This window comes from Pleurodeles waltl, chromosome 12, assembly GCF_031143425.1.
Source record: "Pleurodeles waltl isolate 20211129_DDA chromosome 12, aPleWal1.hap1.20221129, whole genome shotgun sequence".
Lineage (NCBI taxonomy): Eukaryota > Metazoa > Chordata > Amphibia > Caudata > Salamandridae > Pleurodeles > Pleurodeles waltl.
The window spans coordinates 117,991,528-118,000,547 of record NC_090451.1 but is presented as its reverse complement, the minus strand read 5'-3'; the positions used below and the strand labels follow the sequence as shown (position 1 = coordinate 118,000,547).

The following is a 9,020-nucleotide window of genomic DNA, read 5'->3' as shown; positions in this document are numbered from 1 at the left end:
TTCTACTGGCGCTGCCGGCTTGAGCTTTGGTCAGCAGTGGCAAAAGAAGGACTAATGGAAAGTGAACGTATACTGGAGCAACAGAGTGTATGGATTTATAAGAGCTTGATTAAATGATAAAAAAAGAGTTTAGTTGAGAGAAAAAATGCAACCTGGCCCGTACGGGGATCGAACGCACGACCTTGGCGTTATTAGCCCCACACTCTAACCAACTGAGCTGACCGGCCATGAGTACTAAATATATCCTTTTTCCATGTAATGCAGATAGATAGAAGAGTTGGTCTCACTATCGCAATTCCTTCATACTTTTCTCCTTCCGCCCCCTGTCTGGATTACAATAACAAGAGCTGTGGAGTGCTGCACGCCAGCCTCAGTGCCTCTTCTTTCACTCAATCTCACTCTGTGCTGTGATATCTTTGTAACATCGCTTGTTGCCGGAAAAAAAGGAAAGGATGGATAGTATTTTTATTCTTTTACAACAAAACCCAAAATGCATCGGCTTGCTTGCTCATTAAGTTTACAAGGCCAGCTGCTTTTGAGATATTATAATTATAGTGGTTATTCGGCGTTGGAGGTAAGAGAGTTTTTTTTAGGTCTGGCCGTTCCTTCTGCTTCAAATTACTTGAGCTCATGTCAACAAAGTAACAACAAAACATAGCCAACGGTTCGTTGCTCAAGCCTTCCCTACTGCGCCTTCCCATGTCTCTCCTGCCGACCACAGTGCAGGAAATCTGAGTTTGCATTTGCGCGAAGAGACGTACAACACAAGAAGGTGCGCTTTTGTGCGCCGGGCACCACCCGGTCTGTGCATTCCTCACTGTCGTGAGATCAGTTTACTCAGCAGAACATGACGCTGCAATTGGTTAGTAGGGCAGGCCTGACCAGAATAGTATATTTGGGGTCATGTATTTGATTGCATTTTTAAAACAGTAACAGAACTTAACTGCAATGTTTAAATAGGTCTAGACATATTTAAACAGTGTCAATTTAATAGAAGAATTGTGGACAATTCAGAGGGGAGGCACCAATGTTTTTTTTTCCCATTGGGTGGATGCGGCATTAAAGAGTTTGAAGACCACTGGTCTAAGTGGACACTAATATACCTGGATGCTCCTGAATCCTCGCAACAGATGCCAGCAAACCTGGCTGGAGAGCTACTGTGTTGGACTGATCCTATCGATTCAAGTGGTCTTTCCTAGAGAGTCGGAGGTCATGGAAATAGATGTAGTTGATGGTAATCTACAGGGCTTTGAAGTTTTCCCATCATCATCTGTCTCAAAAAAATGTGCTAGTAAAGACAGAGAATAAGGTAGCTGTCTTTTACATTAACCAACAGTGAAGCATGCATTCAAAATCCCTCAATGCAATAGCAGAACAATTGGGTTATTGGGCAGAGATCAACCTGTTGCACACGTGGGCAGTACACATCAAGGGCACCGACAATGTGATGGCAGACAGCTGGAGGTTTCCAAATTTGCTGGAGTTGACGTTATCCAGGTCGTTGTTTTGAGAGATACGCCGAGAGTTTGTGAAACCCTTTCTGGATCTCTTTTCAAACAAGGACAATGCTCATCTTTGTCGATTCTGATCCAGGCTTCCGGAACAAGGAGCCTAGGTAATGGACGTATTGGTGATAAAGTGGCTGAGAAGTCTCCTTTATACATTCCCCCACTTTTTATTGATCCAGATGGTTCTCTTCAAGTCTCAGCAGGGGGGAGGGAACTTTATTCTTGTGGGCCCTTATTGGCCAGAGATGTCATGGTTTCCTCTTCTGAACCCCTGGCTCTTCTACCTCCTTGAGTACTGCTCAAGTGTGTCTCTGTCAGAACGTCGTCCCTGACCTTCTTGCTCCAACTCACTCTATCGCTTTGGAGGTTGAGAAGTCTGAACTGCTAGCAAAGGGTCTTTCATCTTCCTTAGTGGAGTTAATTCAGCACTCCAGCAGGCCTTCTACTTCGAAGTCTTACTCAAAGAACTGGAAGTCTTTGGAGACGTGATGTTCTGCTCATGACCTTTTGGCACCTACCTGTAGTTTGTCTGCTATTTTGCATTTTCTTCTGAATGGGTTTCACTTGAATCTCTTTCCACTCTGAAAGCTCATTGCTTTGCGATAAAGGTTTTTAGGGACTTTTCTGTACCTTCGTCGATGTTACAGTCTTTGGTGTCTAGAATGTTCTGATCTTTTGTCAATTGTAAGACCAGTTGAAAAATCCCTTTCTCCAACTCAGAATCTTCCTACTCTTTTATAGGCTTTGCAATTTTATCTCTTTGAGGATCTGGATACTGTAGACATAAAGATTGTTTCCTATAAAGTTATTTTCCTATTTCCTATCACCTTGCTGAGAAAAATTGGGGAGCTGGGAGCCTCAAAATGCTGTCCTCTCTTCATTTGATACTTTGGAAGATGGGGTAACTTTAAGGCCTAGCCTTACCTTTGCTGCAAAGGTTAAGTCTATTTTTGATAGATCTTTGGAAATAATTCTTCCTTCTTTCATTCCCTCTCCTTCCTCTCCGGAGGAACATTTTCTGAATACACTTGATGTTTAAAGAGCTCTTTTCATTTATGTCACCAGGCCTCTGTAGTTCAGGAAAACCGACTCCTTGTTTGAGACTTTTGGACAGCCTGGAAAAGACAAGAAGGTGACTTTTATGACTCTGAGTAGGTGGATTAAGTTGTCAATTTTTCTGGCTTTGCAAGGCTTTTTAGAATATCTTCCAGTTCAGGGATGGTCTACGAGAGGAATGGCCACCTCCTGGGTTGAATTCCAGTGAGTAACAATCTAGGAAATTCCTAGGGTGGATACTTTGTCCTCAGATCATTCATTTGTCAAGCATTAGGGCTTAATAATTTTTCTGTTTTGCATTTGAGTACCAATGTTTTGAACTCTGCATTACCCTTAGTCCATCTTGTCTTTGTCACAAACATTACATCCTGCCCACCTTCCCATCAGTCCTTTGGCAAGGGCTTGGCACCCAGGTTGGGTGCATGGGGCCAGCATTTAAGGATCCTCCTGTTCTTTCTTCCTGTTGGAAGGTGACATCACCTTACTTTGTAATGACTGTCACAAGGACGCAATGGACTAAGGCTAATGAAGATTACCAATAAGTAACCAACACATCACCACTCTTTCTGAATGTGCGTGGCTCATTCCGCAGGACTAGTTCTTTGTATGATTCCTGGATTTTCAGAAGCCCTTTGATGGCAGCACCCCCACACTGAAAATTGTTTCAGCACCACTGTACAAGGGTCAGTTGTCATGCTCATCTGCGGCGTAAATTTGCATTGAAGTAGTCTAACTCCCCAGGCCTTGTCTTTTGCTCAATTTGCCTTTGTGAGTTTTCTCTCAATCACTGTCGACTTCCTTTGATCTTTCTTTCTTCTTTCACTTCACCTTCGCCTTCAGTGTATCTTTCGGCCCTCTTAAGAGACACACCCCCTTGTAGCCACTTCTATACTTCTGTCACCTAATTATTTTCCTATCCTTTGCCCTGTAACGTTGCTGATCCTAGCTATAGCATCACTATCCAGAATCTGTTCACCTGAGTTATGTTCCTCTTATCCCCACGCATGTAATAATCAGCTCTTGGTCTCCCTCCACTTCTCACGAGACATAGTCTGAGGCAGTGTCTCCATCTTGGAGAGACAATCCCTTGCACTTGTGTTGTTCTACTGGCGCTGCCGGCTTGAGCTTTGGTCAGCAGTGGCAAAAGAAGGACTAATGGAAAGTGAACGTATACTGGAGCAACAGAGTGTATGGATTTATAAGAGCTTGATTAAATGATAAAAAAAGAGTTTAGTTGAGAGAAAAAATACAACCTGGCCCGTACGGGGATCGAACCCGCGACCTTGGCATTACTAGCACCACGCTGTAACCAACTGAGCTAACCAGCCATGAGTACTAAATATATCCTTTTTCCATGTAATGCAGATAGATAGAAGTGTTGGTCTCACTATCGCAATTCCTTCATACTTTTCTCCTTCCGCCCCCTGTCTGGATTACAATAACAAGAGCTGTGGAGTGCTGCACGCCAGCCTCAGTGCCTCTTCTTTCACTCAATCTCACTGTGTGCTGTGATATCTTTGTAACATCGCTTGTTGCCGGAAAAAAAGGAAAGGATGGATAGTATTTTTATTCTTTTACAACAAAACCCAAAATGCATCGGCTTGCTTGCTCATTAAGTTTACAAGGCCAGCTGCTTTTGAGATATTATAATTATAGTGGTTATTCGGCGTTGGAGGTAAGAGAGTTTTTTTTAGGTCTGGCCGTTCCTTCTGCTTCAAATTACTTGAGCTCATGTCAACAAAGTAACAACAAAACATAGCCAACGGTTCGTTGCTCAAGCCTTCCCTACTGCGCCTTCCCATGTCTCTCCTGCCGACCACAGTGCAGGAAATCTGAGTTTGCATTTGCGCGAAGAGACGTACAACACAAGAAGGTGCGCTTTTGTGCGCCGGGCACCACCCGGTCTGTGCATTCCTCACTGTCGTGAGATCAGTTTACTCAGCAGAACATGACGCTGCAATTGGTTAGTAGGGCAGGCCTGACCAGAATAATATATTTGGGGTCATGTATTTGATTGCATTTTTAAAACAGTAACAGAACTTAACTGCAATGTTTAAATAGGTCTAGACATATTTAAACAGTGTCAATTTAATAGAAGAATTGTGGACAATTCAGAGGGGAGGCACCAATGTTTTTTTTTCCCATTGGGTGGATGCGGCATTAAAGAGTTTGAAGACCACTGGTCTAAGTGGACACTAATATACCTGGATGCTCCTGAATCCTCGCAACAGATGCCAGCAAACCTGGCTGGAGAGCTACTGTGTTGGACTGATCCTATCGATTCAAGTGGTCTTTCCTAGAGAGTCGGAGGTCATGGAAATAGATGTAGTTGATGGTAATCTACAGGGCTTTGAAGTTTTCCCATCATCATCTGTCTCAAAAAAATGTGCTAGTAAAGACAGAGAATAAGGTAGCTGTCTTTTACATTAACCAACAGTGAAGCATGCATTCAAAATCCCTCAATGCAATAGCAGAACAATTGGGTTATTGGGCAGAGATCAACCTGTTGCACACGTGGGCAGTACACATCAAGGGCACCGACAATGTGATGGCAGACAGCTGGAGGTTTCCAAATTTGCTGGAGTTGACGTTATCCAGGTCGTTGTTTTGAGAGATATGCCGAGAGTTTGTGAAACCCTTTCTGGATCTCTTTTCAAACAAAGACAATGCTCATCTTTGTCGATTCTGATCCAGGCTTCCGGAACAAGGAGCCTAGGTAGTGGACGTATTGGTGATAAAGTGGCTGAGAAGTCTCCTTTATACATTCCCCCACTTTTTATTGATCCAGATGGTTCTCTTCAAGTCTCAGCAGGGGGGAGGGAACTTTATTCTTGTGGGCCCTTATTGGCCAGAGATGTCATGGTTTCCTCTTATGAACCCCTGGCTCTTCTACCTCCTTGAGTACTGCTCAAGTGTGTCTCTGTCAGAACGTCGTCCCTGACCTTCTTGCTCCAACTCACTCTATCGCTTTGGAGGTTGAGAAGTCTGGACTGCTAGCAAAGGGTCTTTCATCTTCCTTAGTGGAGTTAATTCAGCACTCCAGCAGGCCTTCTACTTCGAAGTCTTACTCAAAGAACTGGAAGTCTTTTGAGACGTGATGTTCTGTTCATGATCTTTTGGCACCTACCTGTAGTTTGTCTGCTATTTTGCATTTTCTTCTGAATGGGTTTCACTTGAATCTCTTTCCACTCTGAAAGCTCATTGCTTTGCGATAAAGGTTTTTAGGGACTTTTCTGTACCTTCGTCGATGTTACAGTCTTTGGTGTCTAGACTGTTCTGATCTTTTGTCAATTGTAAGACCAGTTGAAAAATCCCTTTTCTCCAACTCAGAATCTTCCTACTCTTTTATAGGCTTTGCAATTTTATCTCTTTGAGGATCTGGATACTGTAGACATAAAGATTGTTTCCTATAAAGTTATTTTCCTATTTCCTATCACCTTTATGAGAACAATTGGGGAGCTGGGAGCCTTAAAATGCTGTCCTCTCTTCATTTGATACTTTGGAAGATGGGGTAACTTTAAGGCCTAGCCTTACCTTTGCTGCAAAGGTTAAGTCTATTTTTGATAGATCTTAGGAAATAATTCTTCCTTCTTTCATTCCCTCTCCTTCCTCTCCGGAGGAACATTTTCTGAATACACTTGATGTTTAAAGAGCTCTTTTCATTTATGTCACCAGTCCTCTGCAGTTCAGGAAAACCGACTCCTTGTTTGTGACTTTTGGACAGCCTGGAAAAGACAAGAAGGTGACTTTTATGACTCTGAGTAGGTGGATTAAGTTGTCAATTTTTCTGGCTTTGCAAGGCTTTTAAGAATATCTTCCAGTTCAGGGATGGTCTACGAGAGGAATGGCCACCTCCTGGGTTGAATTCCAGTGAGTAACAATCTAGGAAATTCCTAGGGTGGCTACTTGGTCCTCAGAGCATACACTTGTCAAGCATTATGGCTTAATAATTTTTCTGTTTTGCATTTGAGTACCAATGTTTTGAACTCTGCATTACCCTTAGTCCATCTTGTCTTTGTCACAAACATTACATCCTGCCCACCTTCCCATCAGTCCTTTGGCAAGGGCTTGGCACCCAGGTTGGGTGCATGGGGCTAGCATTTAAGGATCTTCCTGTTCTTTCTTCCTGTTGGAAGGTGACATCACCTTACTTTGTAATGACTGTCACAAGGACGCAATGGACTAAGGCTAATGAAGATTACCAATAAGTAACCAACACATCACCACTCTTTCTGAATGTGCGTGGCTCATTCCGCAGGACTAGTTCTTTGTATAATTCCTGGATTTTCAGAAGCCCTTTGATGGCAGCACCCCCACACTGAAAATTGTTTCAGCACCACTGTACAAGGGTCAGTTGTCATGCTCATCTGCGGCGTAAATTTGCATTGAAGTAGTCTAACTCCCCAGGCCTTGTCTTTTGCTCAATTTGCCTTTGTGAGTTTTCTCTCAATCACTGTCGACTTCCTTTGATCTTTCTTTCTTCTTTCACTTCACCTTTGCCTTCAGTGTATCTTTCGGCCCTCTTAAGAAACACACCCCCTTGTAGCCACTTCTATACTTCTGTCACCTAATTATTTTCCTATCCTTTCCCCTGTAACGTTGCTGATCCTAGCTATAGCATCACTATCCAGAATCTGTTCACCTGAGTTATGTTCCTCTTATCCCCACGCATCTAATAATCAGCTCTTGGTCTCCCTCCACCTCTCACGAGACATAGTCTGAGGCAGTGTCTCCATCTTGGAGAGACAATCCCTTGCACTTGTGTTGTTCTACTGGCGCTGCCGGCTTGAGCTTTGGTCAGCAGTGGCAAAAGAAGGACTAATGGAAAGTGAACGTATACTGGAGCAACAGAGTGTATGGATTTATAAGAGCTTGATTAAATGATAAAAAAAGAGTTTAGTTGAGAGAAAAAATGCAACCTGGCCCGTACGGGAACAGAACTCGCGACCTTGGCGCCATTAGCACCACGCTCTAACCAACGGAGCTAACTGGCCATGAGTAACACAGATATCCTTTTTCCTTGAAATGCAGATAGATAGAAGAGTTGGTCTTACTATCGCAATTCCTTCATACTTTTCTCCTTCCGCCCGCTGTCTGGATTACAATAACAAGAGCTGTGGAGTGCTGCACGCCAGCCTCAGTGCCTCTTCTTTCACTCAATCTCACTGTGTGCTGTGATATCTTTGTAACATCGCTTGTTGCCGGAAAAAAAGGAAAGGATGGATAGTATTTTTATTCTTTTACAACAAAACCCCAAATGCATCGGCTTGCTTGCTCATTAAGTTTACAAGGCCAGCTGCTTTTGAGGTATTATAATTATAGTGGTTATTCGGCGTTGGAGGTAAGAGAGTTTTTTTTAGGTCTGGCCGTTCCTTCTGCTTCAAATTACTTGAGCTCATGTCAACAAAGTAACAACAAAACATAGCCAACGGTTCGTTGCTCAAGCCTTCCCTACTGCGCCTTCCCATGTCTCTCCTGCCGACCACAGTGCAGGAAATCTGAGTTTGCATTTGCGCAAAGAGACGTACAACACAAGAAGGCGCGCTTTCGTGCGCCGGGCACCACCCGGCCTGTGCATTCCTCACTGTTGTGAGATCAGTTTACTCAGCAGAGCATGACGCTGCAATTGGTTAGTAGGGCAGGCCTGACCAGAATAGTATATTTGGGGTCATGTATTTGATTGCATTTTTAAAACAGTAACAGAACTTAACTGCAATGTTTAAATAGGTCTAGACATATTTAAACAGTGTCAATTTAATAGAAGAATTGTGGACAATTCAGAGGGGAGGCACCAATGTTTTTTTTTCCCATTGGGTGGATGCGGCATTAAAGAGTTTGAAGACCACTGGTCTAAGTGGACACTAATACACCTGGATGCTCCTGAATTCCTCGCAACAGATGCCAGCAAACCTGGCTGGAGAGCTACTGTGTTGGACTGATCCTGTCGATTCAAGTGGTCTTTCCTAGAGAGTCGGAGGTCATGGAAATAGATGGAGTTGATGGTAATCTTCAGGGCTTTGAAGTTTTCCCATCATCATCTGTCTCAAAAAAATGTGCTAGTAAAGACAGAGAATAAGGTAGCTGTCTTTTACATTAACCAACAGTGAAGCATGCATTCAAAATCCCTCAATGCAATAGCAGAACAATTGGGTTATTGGGCAGAGATCAACCTGTTGCACACGTCGGCAGTACACATCAAGGGCACCGTCAATGTGATGGCAGACAGCTGGAGGTTTCCAAATTTGCTGGAGTTGACGTTATCCAGGTCGTTGTTTTGAGAGATATGCCGAGAGTTTGTGAAACCCTTTCTGGATCTCTTTTCAAACAAGGACAATGCTCATCTTTGTCGATTCTGATCCAGGCTTCTGGAACAAGGAGCCTAGGTAGTGGACGTATTGGTGATAAAGTGGCTGAGAAGTCTCCTTTATACATTCCCCCACTTTTTATTGATCCAGA

General features: G+C 43.4%; 1 non-coding gene across 1 annotated transcript; it reads right to left on the bottom strand.

Moving 5' to 3' along the window:
- Positions 1-3,818: 3,818 nt before the first annotated feature.
- On the bottom strand, positions 3,819-3,892 carry TRNAT-AGU (transfer RNA threonine (anticodon AGU)). Its single transcript has one exon. It is a non-coding gene; the product is annotated as a tRNA-Thr (tRNA).
- Positions 3,893-9,020: the final 5,128 nt, after the last annotated feature.